Source organism: Puma concolor, chromosome A1, assembly GCF_028749965.1.
Source record: "Puma concolor isolate L17-30 chromosome A1, mPumCon1.1.hap2, whole genome shotgun sequence".
NCBI lineage: Eukaryota > Metazoa > Chordata > Mammalia > Carnivora > Felidae > Puma > Puma concolor.
Window position 1 is genome coordinate 123,125,496 of NC_141667.1, and position 27,825 is coordinate 123,153,320.

Here is a 27,825-nt window from a genome sequence, read left to right on the forward strand (position 1 = left end):
GTGCTTCTCTGCCTGCCCACGGGCTCCACAGGCTCTGTGATCAGCATCCCCACCCGCACAATTGTCTCTGCCACTGGCGTTTCTGGCTAAGCTGCCTTGAAAGGAGGGGCAGGTCTGACATCCCTAAACACACACATGGAAACACATACATTGAGCGCATGCGCACACACACACACACACACACACACACACACACACACACACCAAGATGCACCTTCCTGTAAAGCCCCAGCTGCACAACCTTCAGCCCCAGGCGCCCACGCTGAGTAGTGGGGGTTGGGGGGGGGGAGCAGGATGGAGGTGGCAGGGGCAGGAGGAGGGAGCTGCAGAGAGAAAGACTGAGGGCACAAAACAAACACAGAGCCAGGCAGACATTTCTCAGCCTGTTAATTTCCTACAGTTCTGTTTTCCATCCTCAGAAAGAAGCTGGTTTCTGCCAGTCCACCCCCTTTGCCCTGACTGCATCGTGCAGCTGGTGAGCAGGGAGGAGGGGTCCAGAGGAGTGGCCAGAAGACTCTGGTCTTCATCTGATTTATAGAAGTACAGACAAGATGCACAGATGCACCCGAAGCTGTGACCCTGAAGGGAAGCCCAACTTGGAGATTTGCAGGCTGGACCAGTCAAACCATACAGGCCTGGGGCTTCAGGAGGAAGGGAGACCAGGGGTTCCACAGGGAACATTGTAGAGGTTGGAGAGGGTACAGGGAAGAGAGGAGTCAGAGGGTCACTTTGATGGAGGAGCCAGAAGCTGGGGAGAGGTACTGTGGGAGTTCTCATGGTGAGCTCATGGTGGGGGCCTGTAGACGGGTGTCTGCTGACTCAGCAGAGGCTTGGCAGCTTCCTTGAACTGTCTAGGCAGACTTGGGCTCTGCTCCAGCTTTCCTGGGAGGCTCCCTGGACAGTCTCAGGTGGACACGATCATGGGTGGGCAGGTAGATCTGAGGCCATCCCTTGGCTCTTCACACTGTCCTCCACACAACTTGTTCACTGTGTGTCAGGAGGGGGACCTGTCCATCCAGGTGGGTGGTGCATAGCTTAGTGGGTAAGAGCACAGCCTTTGGCATCAGGGAGGTCTGTGAATCTAGACTCTGATGCTTTCTAACTGTGTGATGTTGAACAAGTGACCTAACCTCTCTGAATCTGTTTCTTCATCTATAAATAAGGATTTAGTGAGATGATACACGTGGAGCATCTAGCATAAAGCCTGGCATGTAGTAAGAACTCAATAAGTGGATTGTTAATATATGAACTATGTCTTCTAAGCATTAGCCAAATGCATACATAGAGCCGAGATGGATTGGGACCTAAGCCAAGGGTTAAGTCAGAGGGCAGACCCCACCAGGCCAATCTCAGCTCCTGGAGGCAGATCATGCCAAGACCATAGACTGTGGTGTGACTGGAACCCAGGACATGCCAGGACTATTCTCCCTGCTTCAGGATTGGCTAATGGTGGGAAGCCCACAGCACCCTGTCAGGAGGAGAGGTAAGGGACTGATGAAGGCTCCTTGGACACTGAAGGCCAACCCCATGGCCCCATCCCTGACTTTCAGGGGCAAATGAGCCTGAAGGGGGAGGGCCCTCTAGGACAGGAATGCTGGAAACCTTCTGCTCCCTGCAGCCTCTGAGAGCCACCTGTTGGTTATGAAGACATAAGAGAGCTGTGACCTTATTAGACAAGGTCCACTTGAGAGGGGTCTGTAAAGATTTAATTAGGCACAGGGCATAAGTGAACTTTGCTTCCCATTTCAGTCCTCTAACCCCAGGGGGAGGAAGAGACTGATGGAGAATGTGAACAAGGGGCAGAATTGGAAAAGTCTGGCTCTGTTATGAAACCTTACAGCTTAGGAACAGAGACCAACATGTGGTCAGCTTAGGAACAGAGACCAACATAGCCAGGTCAGCTTAGGAACAGAGACCAACATAGCCAAGGGTCACAGTATAATGAGATTTCCAGCACAACACCATCAGGGCTACACTTTGGAATCTGGTAGCTGCCTTGGAGTGAGAGGCAGCTGGGGCCCCCTCCCCCAGGCGGGAGCTCACCCTTCACCTTTCCATTACCTGTAGTAGGATGCTGGTCCAACCTGCTGAGCATCTTCCTTTGTTTGACCCCTAGTACAAGAATGCCTGATGAATCTACACCTGGACCTACAGACCTGCATGGTCTTGTCTGGGCCTGGATGTTCCCACAGGGCCATGTATTCGTCACATAGGTAGAGCTTTATTGCTCAGGGGGACTTCTGAAATCTGAGTATTATTCACTTCTGTTCTCCTTTCACTCATAAGGTAACTAAGGTGGGGGGTGGGAGGAGTCACACAGAGTAAGGGTTAGAGCCCGACCAAGGTTTCCTGATTCTTCCACCACTGCTTGCTATGCTTTTTGGTCCCCACTCCTCCAGATGTAGCTATAACTGCCATCTACACCTTATAGCACATGTCCTTACACAGTGTTTACCATGAACAGGCACTTTACATGTATCCCCAGCAACCGTATGAGGCAGGTACTATTACAATCTCCACTTTACAGATGGGAGGAAGAGAGGTTAAGTAACTAACCTTAGCAATTAGGGGTAGAGCTGGAATTTCAAACCAGAATGTCTAGCCCCAGAATCTGGGCTCTTAACCCCTCTATTCTATATCTCCTCACCTGCACGCACTTGCCTTCACTTTCTTCTTCTTGGGTTCCTTGCTTTCACCATCATTGTTTCCATCACCACCACATTCACAATCTGTCATTTTCTACTTTCTGATTTCAGTCTAAGCCAGACAATCACCCCGGCCACAAGGGCATGCTCAGCATCATGATCACATTCCCTTTTGTCTGGCTCTTCCCCATCATTTTTGCCATCATCACCTTCAACATTATCATGCTATCAGGACCACCTTTGCCACCTACAAAATTCTTAATCGCAAATGACTGTGAACCTGGAGACCAATGCAGACAAAACTCCTGCCTTGGGATTGGAAGAGAGTGCTTACAATCTCCTCCAGGCATATATAGTCTCTAAAGTAAAGGTACAAGCCAAAATGTGGAAAGGCAGGCTTGTTCGTAGAGGCTTTCTGGAAATAAGAGGGGTGGGGGAGAGAAGTTGCAAACAGCCAGAGAGTGTCTGTTGAGGGAAATTAATCAATGGTCAAGGAGATTGCTTGTCATCTTTCAATATCTATAGCAATAACAAGCCTCCAGGGAGGGGGTCGGAGCTCCAAGGGAAAAGAAGATCAGAGGATCTTCTGCCCAACCCAATCATCTAATGAGCTACAGGGAAAAATGGAATCATAGGCAGCTTCCACCTACTTTGGGTGTTGGCCAATAAATACCCCATCTTCCCAGCCACAATAGCTCTTGCAGTCCCTGGGAGCCAGCAGCAAGCACACTGCCCAGGAGTTTTAAAAATTGATTATGCCTTTGGGTCCAAATTCCACCCACGTCCCAGCCCAAAGAGTCTGCTGGTTGGCGCTCCATGAGTGTTGGCTGCCAGGGGTGCCATCGTCCTGCACAAGATCAAGGGAAGAGGAGGCAATGGCTTCCCGGACCAGAGCCTCCACCCAGAATTCCAGCCAAGTCCTCAGAGCTCCCAGGACCTGGAGGAATTTTCCCCCCTGGTTATGTTTGGAATTGGCTGGTTTTCTGGGCACCAGGCCCAGCTCAGTTTAATTTTTGTTTATTTTTATGTACAGATTCTCTTCTGTTTGGGGAAGAGCTTTGTAAATTATTATTATTTATATGATAAAGAATAAATCACACCAAATAAAAAAACCCACAATCTCTTTTTCTCAATAGAATTACTAAATTAGGGGCTGAAAGGAACAGCCGATATGCTGGGGTTTGGTTTCAGGAAGCCTTTGGACATGGATTCTCACAAAATCTCTTAGTAAATGGGCACTGTTGTCCTGGATTTGATGCTACTCACAGCCAGCAGAGGCATATGGGGCCTCTCAGGAGGACCGTGTTGGTTTGGGCTTAAGGGTGCTTCTGGTCCTCCACACATCCCATTCCTTAGGAAATGAGTAGGGCATTTTTAAGTGATTCACTAACTCGGAATGGTAAAAGAAAAGGGGAAATAGAGGAGTTGGAATTTCTTGCCAGAAACATGATCAAATGCCCAGAAATGGGATGGGGGGAGGGTACATAGGGGTTACTTGAATAGTGGCATTATTACATCAAGGGAAAATGAGCCAATCATTTCTTTGCCTATTCATTACATTTGCATGGTATGAATCTATTGGCTGGAATGAAATGAGTCAGGAGGCAGGGATGCAGATGGGCAGAGGAGGAGCTTGGCCCAGAGAATGTCCCCAACTGGCCCCCACCAACCTGGGTAGGGAGAAGACCAATTCACCAGAAGGACCATCCCTGCCACCTCCTTGTCCACTCTCAAGTTCTGTTTGGGAACTAGGGGAAGACACACCTAGGGCAAGAATATATCATAGGGCTAATACGCTAAAGAGCAGGGAGAAGAAAAAAAAAATCAACAAAATCTGGCTTTTTTTTTTTTTTTTTTTTTAATCTCCCAGGATCTCAGGCTACCAGAGATTTTAAAAAACAGACGGACCTGGCAGCGATGCCTACCAGCTTTTGCTCAAGCTGTGTCTTCTTCCTAGAATGGACTGTTTGTACCTCCGTAGCTGAGTCCTACCTTTGCTTTAGGCATAGCCGTGACCACCCTATGGTTAAGAGTAGGAGTTCTGGACTCTCATCTTGAGCTTGAACGTCCACTCTGCCACTTAAAAGTTGTTGAAAATTTGGGCAAGTTGTTTAACCCTCCTGAGACTTAGTCTTCCCATAAAAAAGAACAATCACATACACACATTTATAGTGAAGATTAAGTGAGAGAATCCATGTAAAAAATGCCTAACACATCATAAGTGCTCAATCAATGTGGTTGTCATTTTACATAATACTCGAATAAGCTATCCCAGAGCTCCCCACCTGGGAATTAACCATGTCCTGCTCCCCCCACCCCACACTAGTTCACTTGTACCCTGGGAACACAAAGCTTCTACTTTTTCTTTTTCTTTTTTTAAAGTAATCTCTACTCCCAACATGGGGCCTGAACTCACAACCCCAAGATCAAAAGTCATGTGTTCTACCGAGCCAGCCAGGCGCCCCAGATAAAGATTCTAAGATTTCTACCTCAATTATATTTCACAATCTACCCTGAATTAGCTATTGTGTATAAGTGTGGCAGTCTCTAGCCATGCTTTGCACTTAGTAGGTACTGAGTAAATAAAAAAATGTTTATCTTAAAAGTTGCTGGGACACCTGGGTTTTTCAGTCGGTTAAGTGTCCAACTTTGGCTCAGGTCATGATATCATGACTCATGAGTTTGAGCCCTGCTTTGGGCCCTGTGTTGACAGCTCGGAGCCTGGAGCATGCTTCAGATTCTGGCTCTGTCTTTCTCTGACCAGCACCCCCCCCCCTCCACTGACACACTGTCTCTTTCTTTCTCTCTCTCTCAAATATAAATAAACACTTAAATAATAAATAAATAAATAAATAAATAAATAAATAAATAAATAGCCTAACTAGTCAAATTCCTAAGCTCTGTAAATGCCACTAAATTCGATTTTCTCTGTTCTAGCTCCCATACAATGCCTGGTTTGGCCACCCCCAATAGAATAAGACATGAGGGGCAATGGGAAGTGGGCTAGGGCCCTAGGAAGAGGCGGGAAATGGAGCCTATGAAGTGCTTTACTGCTTCCAGGCCACATGGTCAGTCTTTTTCTAATGCCCCTCCCGTAGGGCACTTAAAATTCCACCCTCATCTTTGATTAACCAACAGCTGACCTGAGACATGTCTGTTTGTACAGGTCCTCGTCCAGCCAGAGAGTATAGGTATTGATTAGCTGAAGTAGTGCAATGAACTGTACAGGCCATGACTCTGAATTTTCTAAGAGGCCCCTTGAGAGGTGGCCCATGTAGGCAGGCAAAGGATGTCTCTGTGTGACTTTGGACACATATGCACTTGCCCTTAAATATCTACACATTTATATATGTGTATTTGTGGGTAAACACAGGTCCTTTCATCTTGGAGTACATTCAATGATTCATTCACTTGTTCATTTATTATTTACTGAGGTCCTACTGTGTGCTAGCACTATGTCAGATGCTATAATGTGGAAGTCACTAAGATAGAAAATTCTTGCCCATGAAGAGTTTACTTTCTAGTGACAGGAGAGAACAAGAGTAAATATGCAAAGAAATAAAAAAGTCACTTTCAGATTGTGAAAGTGCTATTAAAAATAATAAGACAGGGGCACCTTGGTAGCTTAGTTGGTTAAGCATCTGACTTTGGCTCAGGTCATGATCTCATGGTCCTGTGTTAGAGTCCTGCCTCTGGCTCTGTGCTGACAGCTCAGAGTCTGGAGACTGCTTCGGATTCTGTGTCTCCCTCTCTCTCTGCTCTTCCCCCACTCACTCTCTGTCTCTGTCTCTGTCTCTGTCTCTCTCTCAAAAATAAATAAACATTAAAAATAAGAAGAAGAAGAAGACAGGCTAAAGGAATAGAGAGTGACAGGGCATGTAGCAGGAGCTCCTTTAGGCTTGGGTGGGTTGGGCAAAGCCCTGAATGATGAAAACAAGTCTGCCTCAGAAAAACCTAGGAAGGGGCACCTGGGTGGCTTAGTTGGTTAAGCGTCTAACTCTTCGGCTCGGGTCATGATCTCATGGTTCGTAAGTTCAAGCCCTGCATTGGGTTCCACGCTGACAGTGCAGGGCTTGTTTGGGCTTTCTCTCCTGCTCTCTGACCCTTCCCTGCTCTCTCTCTCTTTCTCTCTCTCTCCCCCACCCCCTCAAAATAAATAAATAATTAAAAAAAGAAAAACCTAGGAAGAGAGCATCCCTGGTAGAGGGAACAGCACATGGAGAAGCTTAGAAGAACTGCTTAAGGACTCTAGGGATCTATGAGTTTTTGAGATAAATTTTAATCAGCTCTTACTGCATACACATATTTGTGTCTTTCCATTGCTCCCAGAATTGAGTCCAACTCCTCACTGGGGTCTACAAACCCCCTGTTTGGGCCTCCCTGGCTTCTTCAGTTCCTTGAATGAGACAAACTTCTTCCAGCCACAGTGCCTTTGCACAGTCGGTCCCCCCCCCCCTTAAATGCTGTTCCTTACCCTTGTTCTCTAGTTAAAGCTTATATCCTTTAGATGTCAGGAAGCCTAGGGTGGTCCACCTGTCTCCCTTCCACACTAATCAGGCTCCTTTGTTAGATGTTTTCATATTACCATGTTCCTTTATAAGCAGATCCCTTATCTCATTTGGTAATTATGCATTAATTTTTGTGCTTATCTGATATTAGTATCTGACTTCCCCACCAGAATTACAAAACTTGGGAGAGCTGGGATCTTCTCTGTATCCCCAGCTAGTAGCGCAGTGCCTGGTGCCTGGAAGGCACTTAATAAATATTTATTAAATAAATACTTATGGATACTGGGGTCAGCTCTGGGCCCCATTCTTAAGAGTCCTCAGTGACACACTAGGCAGCATAGAGGAGGAGAATAGGATGGTGAAGGGACTGAAAACCACAGACTAACGGAGTCTGGGGGGAAGGTTGCAGGGTTGCTCAGCCCAGGAGAAACAAAGCCTCAGGGAGCTGCAATGGCAGCCTTCAAATCCAGTAGGCCTGTCACATGCCAGAGGGAGACGACATTAATAGGGAGCCAGAAGGTAAAGGACTGGGTTATGGGGAGGTGGGTGGGGATCCTTCTAAGGAAGGTCTTATAATAGTGAGAATTTTCAGGAGTGGAAAAGGTGCCTTGGAGGTAGTGAGTTCCCTGTCCTTGGAAGCCCCTGTAAGCAGACAGGAGAGGAGAGGGACTCTGAAGTCTTCACTTATGTGCCAAGGTACTGCAATTAGGGGTCTCCAGTGGGTCAGGTCCCTCAATCCCATTGCCAGGCAAATAAATGCCCAAGGCACCAAGGTGTACAACACAGAGTGGGGAGCAGGGTTGTTTCCAGCTTCATTCTTGGTGGCTGCTCTCCCCCCTCCTCCCTGCTTTGTTCTAACAGGGTCTGGGAAGGAGGGGAAGGGGGTAGAGGTAGGGGAGGCTCTTCCTGTGCATCTTAAGTGGCTCCCCAGCTGGAGGAGTTGTGCATATTTTAAGTGGAGTTTACAGACAATGGATCTCTCTAGGGCTTGGAGGGGAAGGAAGCTGAAATTCAGGACTATTCTGTGAATTCCCAAGTTCTTTTTGTCCATTGTATGGGGAACAATGCTGTTTGTCCTGCACATCCACTCAAGGTGGGAGGTGGGGCTGGCAGGGGTGGGGGGAATACTTATCCCTGGGAGTTCTGAGGTTCTTGGGGGGAGAGGGCTAGTCAGCAATGGGGGACCCTCTCAGGGAAGGAAGAAAGCTGAAGAACCTGGAGAACCTGAAGGTGGGCCACAAGGGAGGTGGGGAAGCTGCAAGTCTAGTTGAGTAGGTTTGAGTTCTAGGGAAGCCCCGGCAAACAGAAAAAAAATTGCTTCCCCTTCACTCCTCCCCACCCTTCCCAGGGGTTTCTAACTTTCTAAGTCTTCTGATATCGACCTGTTGTCCAAAGGCTGCATATGATGGGGGGTAGGGTAGAACTGGCGATTTACCAAGTGACCTTGGATAAGTCATTTCCTCCTTGAAACCCTGCCTTCTTGCCTTGTTTCCAAGGTTGAGCGGTTGGCTCAGAGATGATTTCATAGCACTGCCAATTCAGACATTCTTTGGACCAAAGCTAGTTTCCCTCCTCTATCCACCACATCTCCAACCTCCCCAAGCCCGGGTCCCTCCCTGATCTCCAGACTGTATCCCAGTGGCATGCAGTATTGGTTGGTGGAGGACACTGTGCACCCTCAGACTGAAAGGGGTAGGGAGATGGAGCCCCAAATTCAGTCATAGAACCTTACTAACAAGAATATCTCCACTTACTGCATCCATTATCTCACGCTGCCTGGATGAAAAGCCTGGCTCTCGCACTAGCAGACTCACCCTAACCTCTCTGAGCCTCAGTTTTCCTTCTGCAGAAGAGATCCAGCAATAATGACATCTACCTCAGATGTTCTGAGAATTAAATGAGATATCACATCTAAAGCACTGTATTTGGAAGGGATGTAGGGCTCATAGATGTCAGCCCTGTACCTGCATATAATTATTATCTCTGCTTTTCAGATAAGGAAATCAAGGCTCAGAGAAGGAAAGTATCACACAGTGAGTAAATTAGGGCATTATGATTCAAACCCAGGCTGGTTGATTCTGAAGCAGAGTTGCTGACCACGCGCTGGGCCTCCAGCAGGGACGGGACCGATGTCTGCTAGAAGCAGGTCTCTCCTGACTTTCTGACAGCACCTGTCAATGCCAGAGAGCCAAGTTTCCTCCTCCCAGGCAGGGCACATGCATCGTTTAACTGGGGCCGGGGGCTAGGAGACCCCTCTAGCTCTTCTCATACTCACACTATAAATTAGAATCCCCCGGCTTTCCTAGCATTTGCAAGACCGTGTCTTATACGGGGTCAGGGGCAGCCTTGGTGCTCCTGGGTTGGGTTCCAGGGCTGAGCTACAGTTTGGCTGGTCCTGGAGAAAAAATACGTGAGCCTGGAGGGTGATACCTGGCCTTGCTGTGCTCTAGGGTCTTGAGCTCAACAGGGAGGCTGTCTGGGCCCCAGAGGGTCACAGAATTAGAGCTAGGAGAGACATAGGTCCATGAGCTGAGACAGAGCTGGGAGTGGGAGGTGCAGAGGCCCAAGCCTTGGGGGCGCAAAGATGGGGGTGGGGGCACTGAGCCCTGGCTTCTTCCCATCCCTATCTTACCCCTCTATCCACTCTAGTCCAGCCCTGTGCCCGCCCCCACTCTCAGCATTTCTCTCTCTGATTCATGCATCTCCACTGAACGGGAGGAGAAAAGGCTGGAATGAGGGAGAGAAAGCTGGGAGGAAGCAGTCCACTTTGCCAGGTTAAGCAGTTCTTGTTCTATGAATGAAGGTGATATGGGTTCGGGGTGGGGGAAGGCAGGGGAGGGAAGGAAGCACTGGGCAGGGCAGCCTGGGATGGGGTTGCCATGGGAACAGCAGCCTGTCAGGATCCCAGCCTTCAAAGCTGAGGTGCGGGTGTTGCAGGTTCCTAGGGGAGGCTGATGGCATGTGTGCGTGTCTGGGGTGGGGGAGCAGTTCTGATGTGAGCCCCCTGGGACTTCAGCTCCTGGATTCCAGATCAAAACCCTAACCTGAGAGGGAAGCGGCATCACGAGATGTTCCCTGGCAGACACCTCTCAGCCTCAAACTCTCTCTTGCTGAATATAAGGCAAGGATGGGGGTGGAATCTACACTGGGGGAGGGGGGGAGGCTGTGATGTAGGTCCTCTGCCAACACTACCTGCTCACTTCAAATGGGGCCGGAGGGAAAAGAGGGAGGGAGTATTTTGTCCTCTAGGCCTGGGTTAGGGGCCAGGCTCCACAATGACGAGGCTCTCTAAGACCTCTGGCTCCAATTTCCCAAGGGGGCCTCAGAAACCTGGGGGGTAGAACTTAGAGAGAAGCCCCTGGGCTGTGCGTGAGCTCTCCTGACTGCGCGCTCACTCCCACCACCCACCACTGTGACCCTCTGGCCACTAGGGGGGGCCATGGCCCAGCATCCATAGGAACAGGTCAGTTCTGAGACCCAAAGTGGCCCAGTGAGGCAGTGTGACTGAGACGAAGGCTCAGGGCAGTTGCTTTTCATGGAGTTGGCCCAGCTGATTCAGGCCCCAACAAAACGTGAGGGCCTTTGGGAGGCACCCAGCACCCTGCAGCTGCCAATTCAATCCCAGCCTTCTCAAGCTTGAGGCCCCGCCATCCACTCAGACCTTTCCAGAGACCACCAACCAATTTAAAACAGCTCTCAAGCACCTACTACTCACCAGCACTAGGCTGGGCCTTGTGGGGGAGTCGGAAGGCGAAGGTGGGGACGGCCGCTTACACAGTGTAAGCGGCAAGTAAAAATGCTGGCAATGGGGTCGTGAAAACCTGGGTTTGAGTCCTCACTTTGCTGTTTCTAATTGAGTGACCTCAGACAAGTTACTGAACTTGAGCCTTGACCTCCTCATCTGTAAAATGGCGTGGATAACAGTGCCTAGTGCATGGAGTTGTGGGGAGGACTAAATGAGAAAATGGGCATAAAGCCTTTAGTGCAGCAGGTGGCCCATGGGAAACCCTCAGGAAAGGCAGTTACAGTTATTAAAGTGAACCATGCAGAGTGCTAGTGCGGAGCTAGAGGCCAAGTGGCAAGGAGTCTTGGAAAAAAGACAAATCAATCTGGTGAGAGAATCAGGGAGGGCTTCTTGGATGTGGTGCCTAATGTGAGTCTGAAAGAAGGGTAGGATTTCTTTTGCTGGGAAGACCAGGGAGGGTGTACCAGGCAGAAGGAAACTCGATGAGGGAAGGCATTTAGAGTTCTTACTTTATTTTATTTAATCCTTGCAGCATAAATTGGCAGCCTCGGGTCTCCCTCAGGGCACCTGTCTCCTACATCCCTATTTCCAAAGGCTCTCCCACCTACCAGGAGCCCTGCCCTGGGCTCCCTCCTCCTGCCCCTCCTCCTCTTCCTTTCTGTCTCACTTGGACTATTTGCCTCTTCCTCTTCCTACCTTCTTCGCGTTAAGAAAGCTGGCTCAGAGAAAGCAAGTGACACGAATAGTGACCAATGCCCTGGGAAGGCTTAGCTCAGCTGGGGGCGGTTTTGCCCCCCACAGGACATTTGGCACTGTCTGGACACTGGTTATGGAGACCGGGTGATAGGACGGTACCACTAGCTTCTCATGGGTAGAGGCCAGGGATGGGTAGAGGCCAGGGATGCTCCTAAACATCCCGTGATGCACAGGATGGGCCCCCACAGCAAAGAATGGCCTTGTCCCAAGTGCCCACAGTGCTGAGGCTGAGAAGCCTGGTTCCTACCAAGAACTGCAGCTGGGGAGAGACTCGGCCCTCTTCCCCACGCTCCTGGTGTCAAACCTGCAAATCTCTTCCCCATCCCCAGCCTCTGATTCCCTTCTTCATCTCCCCCCTTTACCGAGTCCGGCCCTCTGCACCCTCTGGCCTCCCACTCCCACCACTCCGCGGCCTGTGCCCCATCCACCCGGGTCGTGCCCCCCTTTTATCCCCTCCCACGGCAGGGGCTGCGAGGGCCTGTCAGGCAGGAGTCAGCCCGCGGGCTGCACGAGGCTTCGGAGACTGAGCTGCCTGCTGCACTCGGCGCTGCCGGCCCACTGATTGGCCGAGGCTGCTGTTTCCATGGTGATCCCCAGCAAAGCCCAAGGCCCCCCTTGCCGGCCCCCCCACAGGCCCTATTCAGTGGCGAGAGCAACGACAGGCAGGTTAATAAAACAGGAGCCGCGTGAGGAGCCGGGCTGTGGGCCGAGGTCCCAGCGTGGTGGCCTGCCCAGAGGAGGGAGGGAAGGGTGGGGGTGGGGAGCGAGGCGCTGGCCCGCTGCCCAGTCAGCACCCTCCCAACTCCAGCCGACGGAGGCAACTCTACCCGTGGCAGGTTCTGGGGCTGCACTGGCCGTGGCTGGGGGGGGTTGGCCCCTGGAGTGCACCATCCTGCATAGGCCTCTGGGGGCAGTGTCCCTGACAGCATCAGGACACCTGCACCCCATAAACGGAATGGGAGGAATCCTGGAGCTGGGGGTGGGAAAGGGGAGAGATGGGGGTGGGGTGAAGGAGATAAATGGCAGTGAAAGATTGGAACGGGAATCAGGAAAGAGATCCGGTGAGATGCGGATGAGGCGGGAGGGAAGTCGGGCTCTGGAAGGGAGAAAAAGATGAAGAGAATGAGGAAGGGGTTGGAGTGAGGCCAGGGGAGGAAGGAAGAAGGTGGATGGAGTTGGGGATAGGGTATGGCAGATCCTGAAGACAGAGAGGAGGCCAGGATGGGGACAGAGGGGAGCTGGTGGAGGGTGCAGGTGGGGTTGCTGATGACAGGTGGCCATCAGAAACTGGGACGGGAGCTGACAATTAGGTGACCAAGAATGGAGTGTGAAGGGTGAGGTTAGGAGGGTGTGGGGACAAGCACTGCCTCTGGTTTGCTCACCACTTATGTCCCACACAGAGCCTAGCCAGAGTGGGTGTGGAGCAAGTGGAGACTTGTTACACAGCTGACGCTCACAACTTGCATGTGGAATGAGTGGCTGGGGTAGGGACTGGTGGGCTGTGGGTGCTGGGAGTGTGCTTTGCACTGGAATCTGTGACCTGGTACCAATGCCACTCTCAGCTGCCAATATCAACACTGACTGCTTCTCATTTACTACTTCAGATAATTCTTTGAGGCAGGCAAAATTACCATTTGACAAAGGTTCAGAGAGGTAGAGTGACTTGCCCAAGGTCACACAGCTCTGATCGTTGCCTCAGATATGGTGAAGACCTGGTCAGCTTTGGTGTCCAGACATGGGCATTTCTGGCCAGAGACCCAAACCATACAGATGGGTAGCAGGGGAGGACAAGGAGCTCCCAGTCACAGGGGCTCCAGGATGGAGTCTGCCTGTGATGCCGGGTCGGGTGTCAGGCTCTCCCTGGCTGCCATCCCTGACCCAGGCACTCACTGGCTCCTTGAGTCAGCTTTCCCAGCTGGTGGAGATGCTGGGTTTGCTGCTGCTTGGGGCATCACTGGTATCACAGCTCCATCCCTGCGACAGACACACAGACCCTACAGTGGTTCTTTCGGTGTCACCCCTGAGGTCACCCTTGTGAGACAAGGGGGGAGCCCACAGCTGGTATCTGAGGTCTGGCATGAAAATGACTCTGCCATCTGTGGTGTGGCTTTCAGTACTTAACTTCCCCAAGCCTCAGTGTTCCATCTATAAAATGGAGAAAGCAATGCTACCTAGGGTGGTGATGGAGATTAGAAGGAGAGGATGTCTGTGAGGTAACTGATACAGATCAAGTTATCCAGAAATGCTGTTCCCTGTGACCGGAGCCAGGGTGCCTCCCTAGGTGATTCTGTTTCTCCTGGGAAATGTGTGATCCCTTCCTCCAGGGCCCAGAGGGGAGGCACTGCCTCCCTAGTGTCTGCATGGTCACCACTGCCAGAGGACTCAGTGTGACAGGGGGAAACCGATTTTGCATAGGCCTAGAAGAAGAGGTAGAATGGGTCAGGACACTTTTTTTTAGGTCTCCTCAGAAGGGAGAGATGTATCCAGGTGGAGGGCATGAGAAGGGCTCTGCCCCTCGTATCTCCCCTTACTCTACAGCCAAGGGAGGGAAGGCCACTGAGAGAGGCCAGGTCTGGGGATGAGAGCATAGAGACTTCCAGACCTATGTCGACGGGCTGCTGCCCCTCCAGCCTGCTTGTGGCTAGTAGGACTCTGGGAGGTGCAGCCAGCCAGAGGCTAGGAGCCCAGGCCTGGGAGGGCAGAGGCGGCTGCAGCAACCTGAGCACTCGATAAGCCATTAATTCTTAATAAACGACAGGCTGTGCATTATTTAACAATAATGATACTTTCTGTTCCATTATAGATTAAAACACCGGCCTCTTCTTATTAATCCTGCATTTCAAAAGCTTGTAAATCCTGTGCAGCCGGAGGAGATAAAAGCCGGCTCATCCCCATCCCGGGGCTGACACGCTTGCACTGACACAGGGTGGCTCAGCGGCCAGGCCCGTGTGCGCACACGCGTGTGCCTGGGGCCCACCCACGCACCCACCACCAGCCACCAGCCGGCGTCACAGCCAGGAGAGAGGAGCTCAGCTGCAGGTGGGGGCCCGGCCTCCACTCTCTGTCTTGCCTTCTCTCTCTGAATCTCCTCTGTCTCCCTTTTTTTGTCTCCCTCTCAGCATTTTTCTCTGACTTTTCTTTTTTGGTTTATCTTGCTTCTCCCTCTCTTTATGTATTGCTCTGTTTTCTCTGTCTCCTCCTCTTCCTTTCTCTTCTCCCTCTTTCCCTCTCCTACTCCCTCTCTCTCTCTCACATACATCACCTGCCTTTCCCTCCTTTACCTTCACACCATTTAGTTGAACGGATCCACAGTATGCAAGGAGTGTATTCCCATATGGTCTTTGGTTTTCTCAGGGGTCCTCTGAGAGGTGGGGGTGGGGAGAGGGGAACGGAACTCAGAGAAGGAAAAGAAGGAGCACAGAAAAAAAAGGATGGGGCAGAAACCCTCAAGACATGCCCGCCCACCCCCGCCCCCTGCCAGACTCCTCAACACAGACTAGGCAGGTTCTGATCCTGAAACCTCTTGACACACCCTGAGAGCTGCACAGGGGACATCCAATGTGGTCCTGAGGGATGTTCATTGCCTCTCTGTATTACCTCCAGGCTCTGTTTACACTCCTCTTAGAGACAGGGAACTCACTTCCTTGGGAGGCAGCCTCTTTTATTGCTGCAAAGCTCCTAATACTCAAGAGGGTCTTCAGGAAGAGCCCATTTCACTCTCAATCCCCCTCTGGCAAGTGACAGGCCTTCAGGAATCTGAAGCCTGCCATTCCAATGCCCAGACACCCCCAATCTCACTGGCTGAACATTCCTCCAGCCCTCATGTACCAGTGGGCTGAGTTCCCTCTTCATCCTGGTTCCCTAGTGTCAGAGACCTATTCTAGGTGTCCTCAGAGGGGCGCCTGGGTGGCTCAGTCAGTTAGGCTTCCGACTTTGGCTCAGGTCATGATCTCAAGGTGCCGGTTCCCAAGTTGGAGCTCCGCATTGGGCTCTCTGCTGTCAGGGCGGAGCCTGCTTCAGATCCTCTGTCTCCCTCTCTCTGACCCTCCCCCACTCTCTCTGTCTCTCAAAAATAAATTAAGGGGAAAAAAAGGTGGCCCCAAAGCTGGCCACAGCCCTTTTTGTGCTGTAACCAAAATAGAGGTCAGTTTGATTCTCCTCCCTCCTCCCATAACTGAGGGCATGGGAAGAAAACTCACTCTGATCTTGAATGTCTCTCCAAGGTCATTGTAAAAAATAAGATCTGTCATCATTTACTTAATTTTACTACCCACTAGGCATGCCGTATATATCCCTTATCTCATTCAATCCTACGAGGTCCGTTCTAAATTATTCCCATTTTGTAGATTAAGAGACAGACTTGGAGGTATTAAGTTAACTTGGCCATGATCACACAGCTAAGAGGTGATGCCAGAATTTGAGCCAGATACTGAAGTGTTTAAATTCAGCTGGAGGGGCGCCTGGGTGGCGCAGTCGGTTAAGCGTCCGACTTCAGCCAGGTCACGATCTCGCGGTCCGGGAGTTCGAGCCCCGCGTCAGGCTCTGGGCTGATGGCTCGGAGCCTGGAGCCTGTTTCCGATTCTGTGTCTCCCTCTCTCTCTGCCCCTCCCCCGTTCATGCTCTGTCTCTCTCTGTCCCAAAAATAAATAAACGTTGAAAAAAAAATTTTTTTTAAAAATAAAAAATAAAAAAAAAAATAAATTCAGCTGGAGACTACAGCCTTGGAGGGTTAACCTGAGATGTTCTCCCCAGCTATTTGGAACTAAAAGTGTCTTCTTCGTCCACTGGACCCCCAAAGTCAGAGGGACTGGTGTCCCCGAACCTAAACTCTCTGTCCATGATTCGACTAACAGTGTCCCACGGTGGACTTCCCAGATAGAGGCAGAGATCAGGTGGAGGATTCCTGGAGGCTGTTTGTACATGTTGGACATTTCTTCAGGTCAAGGTAGAAGAGATAGTCCCTAACACTTACTGTCAGCTCAGGTGTGCACCAGGCTCTAACATCCCTTTAATCCTCACTACAATGCTGCACAGAGGGTGTTGGCCCCATTTTAAAGAGTGGCAAACTGAGGCTCAGAGCTGGTAAGTCAATAGTATTCATGCTAACCCCTTGCTCAGGAGTCTTGGAGCTTGACTGTGATGCCCCTTCCTTCCTTATTCCCTCCTCTTCCTTCCTTCCTTCCTTCCTTCCTTCCTTCCTTCCTTCCTTCCTTCCTTCCTCTCTCTATTGCTTTCTTATTTTAAGTGATCTCTACATCCAACTTGGGGCTCGAACTCACAACCCCAACATCAAGAGTCACATGCTGTACTGAATGAACCATCCAGGTGCCCCAGACTGTGATGCTTCTTTACAGCAATGTGTGTGGAGAGCGTAAATGAGAGAGGAACAGGGATCGGCTGTAAGAAATACCGAGTTTGAGAGGGGGAGGTGAGCAGCTTTCTTCCTTTTTTGAAATGCACGAATGGAAAATTTAACTTGATCCCTTGTGGTTTTTGGGCCAACCCCTGAGTGAAGTAGGGTAGTTTTTGCAAAGGAAAATTTTATCCATTTTCTGTTTTTATGGGGCTTCCTCAATGAGCAAAACCTCTCCTGTTGGTGCTTAGAGAGGATTTCTCTGCGTGGCCCACAGTGACGCCATGTAATCTCCCAAAAAATATGGTACTAATATTCGCCGGGTTAGGGTTAGTTATTTTTATGTCTTTGTCATTTTGTTTCTCGGCAGCTCTTTCTGCCGCCTGGAAAGGACGCGGCGGACACTTTATTTCCAGAGTCATATTTTTTAATTTGATCAAAGCAAATTTCACCCGTTCTCTGTATAAATTATTTAACTCATTTCTTTTAGGTTAAATGTCTCAATAGGAAGATAGAAAGTCTCTCCATCACATTTTCTTCCAGGATTTTAATCACCTCCTCTAGATTGCATGAACTTCTTTCTCATCCTCCACCCTTCTCTGTCTTCAGTCTCCCTCCCTTCCTTTCTCCCTCTCCCTCTCTCTCTCTCTCTCTCTCCCCCTAACGGCTTCTCTCCATCCTCTGCCCCCAACTCCTCCAGGGTCCCTGGCCCCATCCCAGCTTCCGTTTTCTATGACTCTGGGGTATGAGGGGAGCTTGAACACGCAGGGTCCCACAGCACACAGTGAACCCCTCCTGTTGGACAGATTATCAAAAGGCACCTTTCCTCTGGGCGGCCAGGGCCTGCCACGCTCCCACGTGGCCAGCAGAGTGAGGGCCGAGAATCAAGCCCTGTGGCCTCCCCAGCCAGGTCTCTGTGCACAACCTCAGTTGCTACTCCCCCATTCTCCCTCTAGGGATGTAGTCTCTTGCTGAATTTTTTTTTCTTTTTTTTTCTTTTTTTTTTTCTTTTTTTTTTTAACATTTATTTATTTATATTTATTTATTTATTTATTTATTTATTTATTTATTTATTTTCAACGTTTATTTATTTTTGGGACAGAGAGAGACAGAGCATGAACGGGGGAGGGGCAGAGAGAGAGGGAGACACAGAATCGGAAGCAGGCTCCAGGCTCTGAGCCATCAGCCCAGAGCCTGACCCAGGGCTCCTGAGCCATCAGCCCAGAGCCTGACGCGGGCTCGAACTCACGGACCGCGAGATCGTAACCTGAGCCGAAGTCGGACGCTCAACCGACTGAGCCACCCAGGCGCCCCGTCTCTTGCTGAATTTAAATGCAAGAGCCTCTCCCCAAATTCCAGCTTCATTTCCTAATGAAAAACTCCATCCTATTCAATCAACTGCCCCCTGTCACAGGCCGGTTTCCTCAGTGTCTTATTTCACTCAGGTCTGGTTCCTTTAGCCTCAGGGCCCTTCCTGCAGCTCCAAACCCCTTAGGCCTGATGCCTCACTCTGATAATAGTGCAGGGGTTGTGGGGGGGGTGGTGGCAGGGGGCTGCCGCAGAGGTTTGGGGACTGAGAAGTGGTGCTGCAGAGGAGGGAGGGGCTTGGCTCTGCCAGGGCCCCTGCCTCTCCATGCAGCCCCATCTCTGGCCCCAGGCCCTGTCAAGAGGAGCAGAAACCAGCAGAGCAAGCTCATTACTAACCCCCCCTTCCCGCCCTGCGCCAACTCTCCCTTCCCTCACATCACATTGTTTCAGCCAAGAACAAATCTCCGGTGGGAATTCCCTTTTCTCTTACTTTCAAAATATACAGTAATTAACAAACTAATGCTACTAACTGCGACAACTAGGAAATCACAATAAAATCACTGCAGAGTCCACAAGCAGTTGGTCTGGTGGTAGGTCTCAGCTCAGTCTGGAAGGGAGGAGCCCAGTCTGGCCCAGGTGTCATCATCTCAGCCACAGTGGAGCCCCTTCAGGCTGGGAATCTGTAGGGGCTCTGAGTCCTCAGCAGGTCAAGCCAGGGCTCCGGCACAGCCGCTGCATTTCCTGTGCAGGAAGAGTCAGGATCCCGGCCATTCTTCCAGGCCCGGAGGTTTGTTCTTTTGTGGAATCCTTAAATAATAGAGTTGTGGCCTGACGCTGACCTGGGCATGTCTGTGAGGACGTGGCCCCTGCTCCAGAACAGGCCCAGTGACTTCCCTTCAAGGTCAGGATAGGTTCTGAAAGGCCTCCAGAGGACAAGGCTTGAAAGAGAACCCCGGGGAGGATCTGCCAGACTACTGTGGCCTCCTTCTCTGGCCCTGCAGAAGCATCTTCGGGGTTGCCCTGTCCATCCTTCTGCATTGCTTCCTGCAGTCAGGCTTAGCCTCTCCACCGGGGAGATTTTGCTCAGGCATAGCCAAAGACCCCAGGAGGGAGTGCCCTTGTTGTTGCCTGACTGGCTGGAAGTCTGTTTACAGTCTGACCTGAGTCCTTCATACTGCAGTACTGTGTCATTTCTTCCAGTGGGTTCTCAGCAAGCGTGGTCCATGAATTCCAGGGGCCCTTCCCAGCAAGGCTCCCTAAGTTGGGCCCTTTTGCTTCCTATCCTGGGTTTCACAATCTCCGTATCCAATCTCTGTTATCCTCTGAATCTCCTTCCTCCATCAGGCAGCCATGGTGACCGGGTAGGGCAACCTGTTCTCACCCTCCCTCCCCATATTTTGTCTTCCCTTGCATACTGACAACATCTGCTTGGGACTTTTAGAAATTCTGTTCAGTAACAGAGGTGGTATTATTAGCTCCATTTTACAGATGAGGAAACCACGGCTCAGAGAGGTTAAGTGACTTGTTGGAGATCACACAGCAGTGGGGATGCAGCATCAGGACTTGAAGAGCACGTTATGTCCTCCCACATGACTCTATCTTCCTTGACTCCTCTTGCTTCTCAGGGGAATGAATAGTCTAGGTGAGAGGACATCAAAGCAACTTTCCTTTCTCTCTGACCAGGCTGAGCTTGGGGAGGTGGACAAAAAAGTTAATAGATAGCTCATTTCATTTCTCCCCTTTCAGTAGCATTATGAATTAGGTGCTATGATCTCACAGATTTCACAGATGGGAAAGCTGAGGCTTGGAGAAGTGGAGGGCTCTGCCTGAGGTCACAGGGCTGGTGATAATAAAGCCAGTACTTAAAGGCCATCCTGTCTGACTCCAGAGCCCATCCCTGCCTTCAGCCACTTGCCTCAACAGTGAGACAGACCAACTTGAAGTCAGCGACAGTGAGTCCAGCCAGGGTGAGCGGTGAGTCGAGAACCTCATTAGGAGTGAAGCTGCCACACATGTCAAAAACCCCAGCTGCCCAGCCGGCCCCACTCGGGCTTCTAGCGCACAGTGTAAACATCCTTACTAATTCACCAAACTCAATCACGTTACTGTGATGGATTTTCCCATCATTACTCCTGAGTGAGTGACAACCTGCTCAGACATTTGCCTTCCCCGCTGCCTTTGGAGGGTTTCAGAAATCAGAATGCTTTGCTCCCTAAGTTGATTTCAACTTGTCCTAAAGTCATTTTAATTGGTGAAGCATCAGAGGCAATTTGGGTAACTTTCTGAGAGCCCCTTTCCACCAGCACCGAGCTGGGGGAAGGGGGGGTCTCAAATGCCACCCTGGCCTGCGGTGGCACTTTCCTCTCCTCTGATTGGTCAGGAGACTGCACTCCACGCTTTATTTTCATGTTTCTTGCTGAGGTTCCTACCGCTGGTTCCTGAGGATAACAAGATTCATTTTCTCAATGGCTCTGACAGATAGGATTGTTATTGTTATTACACTCATATACCACCTTTCCTCCGAGGAGCTTAAGGCGCTTTACAAATTTGAAAATTATCTAATAATCTTCCAGCAACTCTGAGAGAGGGGGAGAAGCTGTAGCTAGAGGCACCGCAGTGCAGCCGGAGAACCCCACACCCCTCGCTCCGAAGACTGGGTGGGGGACGGGCAGGTGGCTACTGTTGGGCTGGAGGCCTCTGAAGGTCTTGTTCCCCCTTCTGAATAAGGAAGAGGAAGATGTCTGGGTGGGAAGAGGGAGAGAGGAAGGAGGAGAGGGAGGGAGGGAGGGAGACAGGCCCGGCTCCAAAGGACAAAATCCAATGGGAGGGAGCCCAGGCAAGGAGAATTTTCTTTAAAGACACAAGAAATGAGAGGAAGCAGGAGGCTCCCAGGGGCTTGCGGGTAAGAGAGCTGAAATTCAAAATGGAAATCTACTAAAGCAGCAACTAGGCCGGTTGCAAAGGACCCAGCTCAGGCATGAGAACATGGGCAGAAATATCAAGAGGACCCGAATTGCAAATTTAGGTGGCTGCCTTTAGGTGGGTGTGGGAAGCCTCTGTGGACCTTTTTTTTTTTTTTTTTTTTTTTTTTTTAACCTGCAAGCTGAGAGGTGTAGCATTAGGTCTCTCCCAGCCTGACATCCTATGATTCTGTCTTTCTTTAAATTTCCTCTTGCCAGAGGTGGCCACAGTAATTGCAGCACCTTTACTAAGTGTGAAAGGAAAGCTACTATCAAAATGATGGAGGGCTCAACTGTATTACCATTATTTTCTTGAGAAGAAGGCATGCAGACCCCACCCTGTTTGAGGCTGTCCTTTGGGATTAGGGATTTGTGATGGTTCTGGGCTGTAGCCTTTTGGAGACCAAGTATAGTGCTGCGCTTAAGAGCTGAGCTCTGAGATCAGACAGTGCAGTGACCTTGGGCATATGATATAAGCACTCTGAGCCTAGTTCCTTGTCTGTTCAAGGATAATGGTAGGGCCTGTCTTCTATGGATGCTTGAGGATGACTTGAGAGGATGTATGTAACATGCGTGGGATGCTCAGCCATGAAGATGGTGAAGAAGAGGAGGAGGGGGCGATGATGCTAATGATACGGTATGATGTGGTGATTTATAGTAACACATTTGCTCTTCGTCCATTTCTGGCACAGAGCTCCTAAAACCCTTAGAACTGCTTTTTTTTTTTTTTAAGATTTTTTAATTTTTAAGTAATCTCTACACCCAACCTGAGACTCAAACTCACAACCCTAATATCAAGAATCACATGTTCTACTGACTGAGCCAGCCAGGAGCCCCTAATCCTTGGAATGTCCTAAGTGGTGAATGCCACAAAGGTGTTGTTTCTTATGTTAATGAAGTGACTTTTGGGAAGTCCGGTCGGTCACCTAAACTCGGGGGTTGGTTGCCAGGGGAACCAATCCAGTGATAGGAGGATCGGAATTTTCGGTCTTCCCCCACCCCCAACCACCCACAGCTCTGGGGAGCAGGGAGGGACTGAAGAATGATTTCATGTGATAAAGCCTCCGCAAAACACAAAAGGACAGGGTTCAGAGAACTTCCTAGTCGGTGTACACAGTGGAGGTGCTAGAAGAGTGGCCTGGAAGCTTCCCCCTCCCCCTAACCCGCAGCCTTGCCTGGAGCCTCTCCTCTGTCTGTCTGTTTCTGAGTTACTGGTGACCCTCCAACAACACTGTTTTGAACTGTGGGGGTCCACTTCTACGTGTATTTTTTTTTTGATAAATACAGTATAGTACTGTAAATGTATTTTCCTTATGATTTTCTTAACGTTTTCTTTTCTCTAGCTTACTTTATTATAAGAATATAGTATGTAATACTACATAATATATACAACATGCAATATATGTGTTAATTGTTTATGCTATCAGCAGAGCTTCTGATTAACAGTAAGCTATTAGTTAAGTTTCAGGGGAGTCAGGGGTGCCTGGGTGGCTTAGTTGGTTAAGCATCTGACTTCAGCTCAGGTCTCCATCTCACCATCACATCGCACATCACATCACACATCGGGGCTCTCTGTGTGTCAGCTCACAGCCTGCTTCAGATCCTCTGTCCCCCCCTCTGTCCCCCCCTCTCTCTGTCCCTCCCCCGCTCTCTCTCTCTCAAAAATAAATAAACATTAAAAAAAACTTTTTGGAGAGTTAAAAGTTATATGAGGATTTTCTATTGCATGAGGGGATCAGTGCCCCTAACCTCCTGTATTGTTCAAGGGTCAACTGGATATCCTTTTATAAAAAACTAGTAATCCAGCAAGTAAAATGTTCATCTGAGTTCTGTGAGCCTCTCTAGCAAATTAATCAGAGATGGGGTCATTGGAACCTCCAATCTAGTCTTGTGATTGGCATCTGAAGCAGGGTGAGGAAGATGGCAGTCTTATAGGAATGAAGTCTTAATCTGTGGAATGGGATGCTGTCTCCAGCTCAAGAGTGTCAGAATTCAGTTGACTTGTACGACACCCAGCTGTGTCCAATAATTATTGATGTGGGGAAAATCCCCTTCCTGCATTGGAATTGGGTTTAGAATCCTTTTTAAGGCTACCCTTCCCTCGAGTTTCTATTTTTTTTAAAGATTTTATTTTTAAGTAATCTCTACACCCAATATGGGGATCGAACTCACAACCCTAAAATCAAGAGTCGCATGTTCCACTGACTGAGCCAGCCAGGCAACCCCACCTCCCCTGCCCCTGCTGCCTTGAGTTTCAGCTAAAGCCATGTCCTTCCTCAAGGGCATTTGGCAGGGTGGGGATTTGGGTGCAGAGGGTGACGCAGGGGCTGGAGACCCAGCATGATAGTCTTTGAGGCACCTAGTCTTCATCCTGTCCCCACCACAGGCCCACCAGACCATGGCTTTCATCCCAATCCCCTTGGCTGCTCTCTCCCAAATGCCCTGAGCTTCCCCTACAGGCCTCACTGATCCTGGAGATGCCAGCTGGCTGCATCCCACTCCAGCTCCCTGGACAGAACCTCTCCCTAAGTCTCCACTGGGGCTCTGACAAGGCTGTTTGGTAAGCCGGGTCTTTAGAGAAGGCCTGGGGCCCCCACTGCTTTGACCCGTGTGGAGGTACCCTCTGAGAAGCCCAAAGGAGGTAGAAGTAATGTTATAGGCCAGAGTGTGAAAGGCAGATTGGAGAGAAGGGACAGTATAATTCAGGACAATGAGCTAGAGACAGAACAGAGAAACTCTTAAGAGGGGAGAGAGAATTAGAGGAGGGGAAGCTCTGTAGTTCTCTCCACACCCTCTTGCTGACATAAGACATAGTAGGTCCTCACTAGATGGAAGCTATTACACACACATGTGCACATACCCACAAATACCTTTTAAGTTTTTACTTATTTATTTTGAGAGAGACAAGAGACAGAGTGCGGACAAGGGGCAAAGAGAGAGGGAGAGAGAGAATCCCAAGTAGGCTCCCTGCTGTCAGCTAAGAGCCTGATGTGGGGCTCAATCTCATGAATGTGAGATCATGACCTGAACTGAGATCAAGAGTTGGATGCTTGGGTCACCTGGGTGGCTCAGTAGGTTAAGCGTCTGACTCTTGGTTTGGGCTCAGGTCATGAGCTCTCTCTCTGCCCCTCCCCTGCTCACTTTCTCTCTCTCTCTCAAAATAAATCAACAAATAAAGAGTTGGATGCTTGACGGATTGAGACACCCAGGTGCACTGCCCGCCTCCGACAAATATTTTTTATATAATTAAGAAATACGAAAACACCCAGCCCTCTAAGACACTGTGGAGCTGGTACCTAGTATCCATCCATCCATCCATCCATTCATCCATTCATCCAATAAATACTTATTAAGCACCAACTCTGGGCCAGACCCTATGCAAGGCACTGGAGTATAGCAGTGAACAAAAATAGACTGTCCTCACAGAATTTAGAGTCCAGTGAGGGAGACAGACTTTAAATAGATGAACACACAAAATAAAGAAATGATGTGAAAAGTGTCTTCTTCATTCCATCATGCATTTAACAATATCTGGAAGAGCAAAACTAAGGAGGCCAACTCTTGATGGCTGGCCAGGGAAGCCTCTTAGTGGGAATGCTGGTTCAGATAAGATGCAAAGGCTGAGTGGAAATTGGCCAGGGGCAGGTTGGGGAGGGAGGGCTCTAAGTAGACCCACTGACACAGTCAGCAGAGACTGGGCCATGAATGGGAAGTTACTGAAGGAAAGTGATCTAATTGAAGTTTTTAATGACCACTCTGGCAGCTGAGTGATTGGATTCGGGAGGATTGAGTGAATGGATTCGGGAGGGGGACGAGAGTGCAAGGAGCAAGACCAGTGGGCAGGCTATTTCAGGAGCTACCAAGGTAGAGGGCCTCCCTCAATGTCCATCCTCTGCCCATTTAGAATCTAGAATATAGTGGACCTTAAGGTTCTCTCACCTGGGGAGTTTTAAGAATCCTGGTACCCCAGGTGTATCTCAGACTACTTAAATCAGAGTCCCTGAGGGCAGGACCCAGCACCCATCCTTTGTAAAACAGCCCAAGTGACCCAACGTACTGTTTTTCCTTTTAAATTTTTAAAAAATATTTTATTTATTTTTGATAGAGACAGAGTATGAGTAGGGGAGGGGAAGAGAGAGAGACACACACAGAATCCAAAGCAGGCTCCAGACTCTGAGCTGTCACATGATCACAATCTGAGCTGAAGTCGGATGCTCAACCAACTAAGCCACCCAGGGGCCCCTCCTTTTAAATTTTTAAAAAATGTTTGTTCATTTTTGAGAGACAAAGAGACAGTGCGAGTGGGGGAGGGGCAGAGAGAGAGAAAGAGAGAGAGAGAGAGAGAGAGAGACAGAATCAGAGGTAGGCTCCAGGCTCTGAGTTGTCAGTACAGAGCCCGACATGGGGCTCAAACTCAGGAACTGTGAGATTGTGACCTGAGCGGAAGTTGGATGCTTCAGCAACTGAGCCACCCAGGTGCCCTCTGATGTACTATTCTAGTGCAGTCTCCATCTTCAAGAGGGCAAAGTCACACTTCTGAGTACCTACTGTGTCTGAGGTTCTGCCAATTTAGTTGGCTTACATTTGTTTAATCCTCACTACAACTGTGAGAGATGGGTATTACTGCACCCACTTTACAGAAGAAGAAACTGAGGCTTGGAAAAGTCAAGTGTTTTGCTTCTCTACTTGCTGCTCCTGAGTAAGTCACTCTCTTTGAGCCTGTTTTTGGTATACATCGGGGATAGTATCTACATAGAAGTGTCAGGGGAGTGAAATGTGGCAGGTTTGCTCAAGGTTATGTATTATACCAGAGACTAGCTCCGTAGAAAGAGACTGGATTCTGAGGTGTCCCTGTGGGTGTAATGGGAAGAACCCAGCCCAGGAACAAGGATCAGAGCCCCTGACCAAGACTGGGAGTCTGTACCACACGAGGCTCCAGTCAGCCTGCCACATCCTGACCTGGGTTTCGGTAGGGTCTCCCTGCTTCCCTCTGCAAGGAGAAGGTGGGAGGGCTGCCTACTTTCACAGAGAGGGGCAAGCAGCTTGCCCAAAGGCACAAAGTTAGAGGCAGAGTAAAGAATGGTCCCAGGCCCCCTATCTTCCCGCCTAAGGCATTTTCCTCCTGTACAGAGGAACAAAGGGGAAGATGAGGCTAGTGCTGGGGTACCAAGAAAGGTGAGTGGTCTGAGGGGAATACTGAGGCCCAGGGTCCAACTCGTCAGCCCCAGTGCTAGTAGGTTCCCTGGCTGACTCTGGGGAGGCCCAGCACCATTAGAGCCCCCACTGCCATCCCTGGTCCCTGAGAATGCCCCCAGCTAGAGCCCAGAGATTCTTCTGGGTTTACCCTCCTCATGTGGGGGACTTTGTGGGTTCCCCCAGCCATATGAGTAGAACAGAGCAGCTATGAGCACAGGCTCTGAAGTCAGGCAGGCTTAAATTTCCGTCCCAGCCCTGCCTCTGTCATGCTGTAATACCTTGTGCAAATTTCTTCATTCACCTAAGCCTCAGTTTCCTTATCCGTAAAATGGACATAAATAAAAAATAATGTAGATCAAATCAACCGTTGAAGGAGTTCCAAGATATATTATTTAATTGAAAACTAAAGTGCAAAACAGAAGAAACCAAGATGCAGAACAAGGCAAATCTTTAGGAAGGGATACTCATATACGTGTGTGCCTGTATATGCGTAGACTATATTGGAAAGCCCACAAAATAACAGAAAGTGTGTTTCACCTCTGGGGAGTAGGGCAAGGGATAGGAGTAGCAAGAACAGTTACTTTTCATTGAATGAAACTGGTACTATTTGAATTGTTTACTTTGTGCAGGTTCTATTTTTTCAATTAGAGGCTTTTTTAATGGGGTTAATCAGATTTACAGGGTTGACTCAAGGATTAAATAAATTAATACATGTAAAGTACGTGTCACAGAACAAGCACTCAGTTCCACACCACCATATTTACTGAGGATGTGGTAGTTTTAACTGGCCCCCTGTCATATCCATACCCTTGCCGTGGTCTTGCTTTGGCCAAGAGGGTGCTAGTGTGCCTACCCAAGCTCTCTTGCGTTTCTGCCTCTTGCAGAAGAACATCCCTGAAGTAGTTGCTGGTCCAACAATGGTTAGAGAAATATGAGACGGGTTTGTACTCAATCCACAGTTGTTTGTTTTTTTAAGATTTTAAGTAATCTCTCCACCCAACATGGGGCTTGAACTTACAACCCTGAGTTCAAGAAGTGCCAGCCAGGGTGCCCCTCAATATAAAACCAAGCCCACCTGAGCCTAGTCAAGATCAACCAAAATCCAGTCAGCCAGCAAAAAATACTGTTGTATGACCCTGATTTTTGTAGTGGTTTATTGCACAACATTATTATGACAAAAGTTCATTAATATAGACTAGGGCAGGCCCTGTGCTAGGTACAGGAGATACAGTAGTAAGCAAAACCAGATATAGTCCCTGTCTGCATGGAGTTTATACTCTAATGATGAAAGGGCCATGAGAGCATTTAATGGCAGGGAGGTAAGGAGAGTTGATCTGGACAGAGGGTCAAAGAA

At 49.5% G+C, this 27,825-nt stretch overlaps 1 long non-coding RNA gene across 1 annotated transcript in view; it reads right to left on the reverse strand.

Moving 5' to 3' along the window:
- Positions 1–18,778: 18,778 nt before the first annotated feature.
- The window catches only part of LOC147584403 (uncharacterized), a 104,603-nt gene continuing 95,556 nt past the window's right edge, over positions 18,779–27,825 (reverse strand). Inside the window, exon 5 of the long non-coding RNA XR_015249400.1 lies at positions 18,779–20,004. This is a non-coding gene — a long non-coding RNA (uncharacterized LOC147584403). The remainder of the gene's footprint in view (positions 20,005–27,825) is intronic.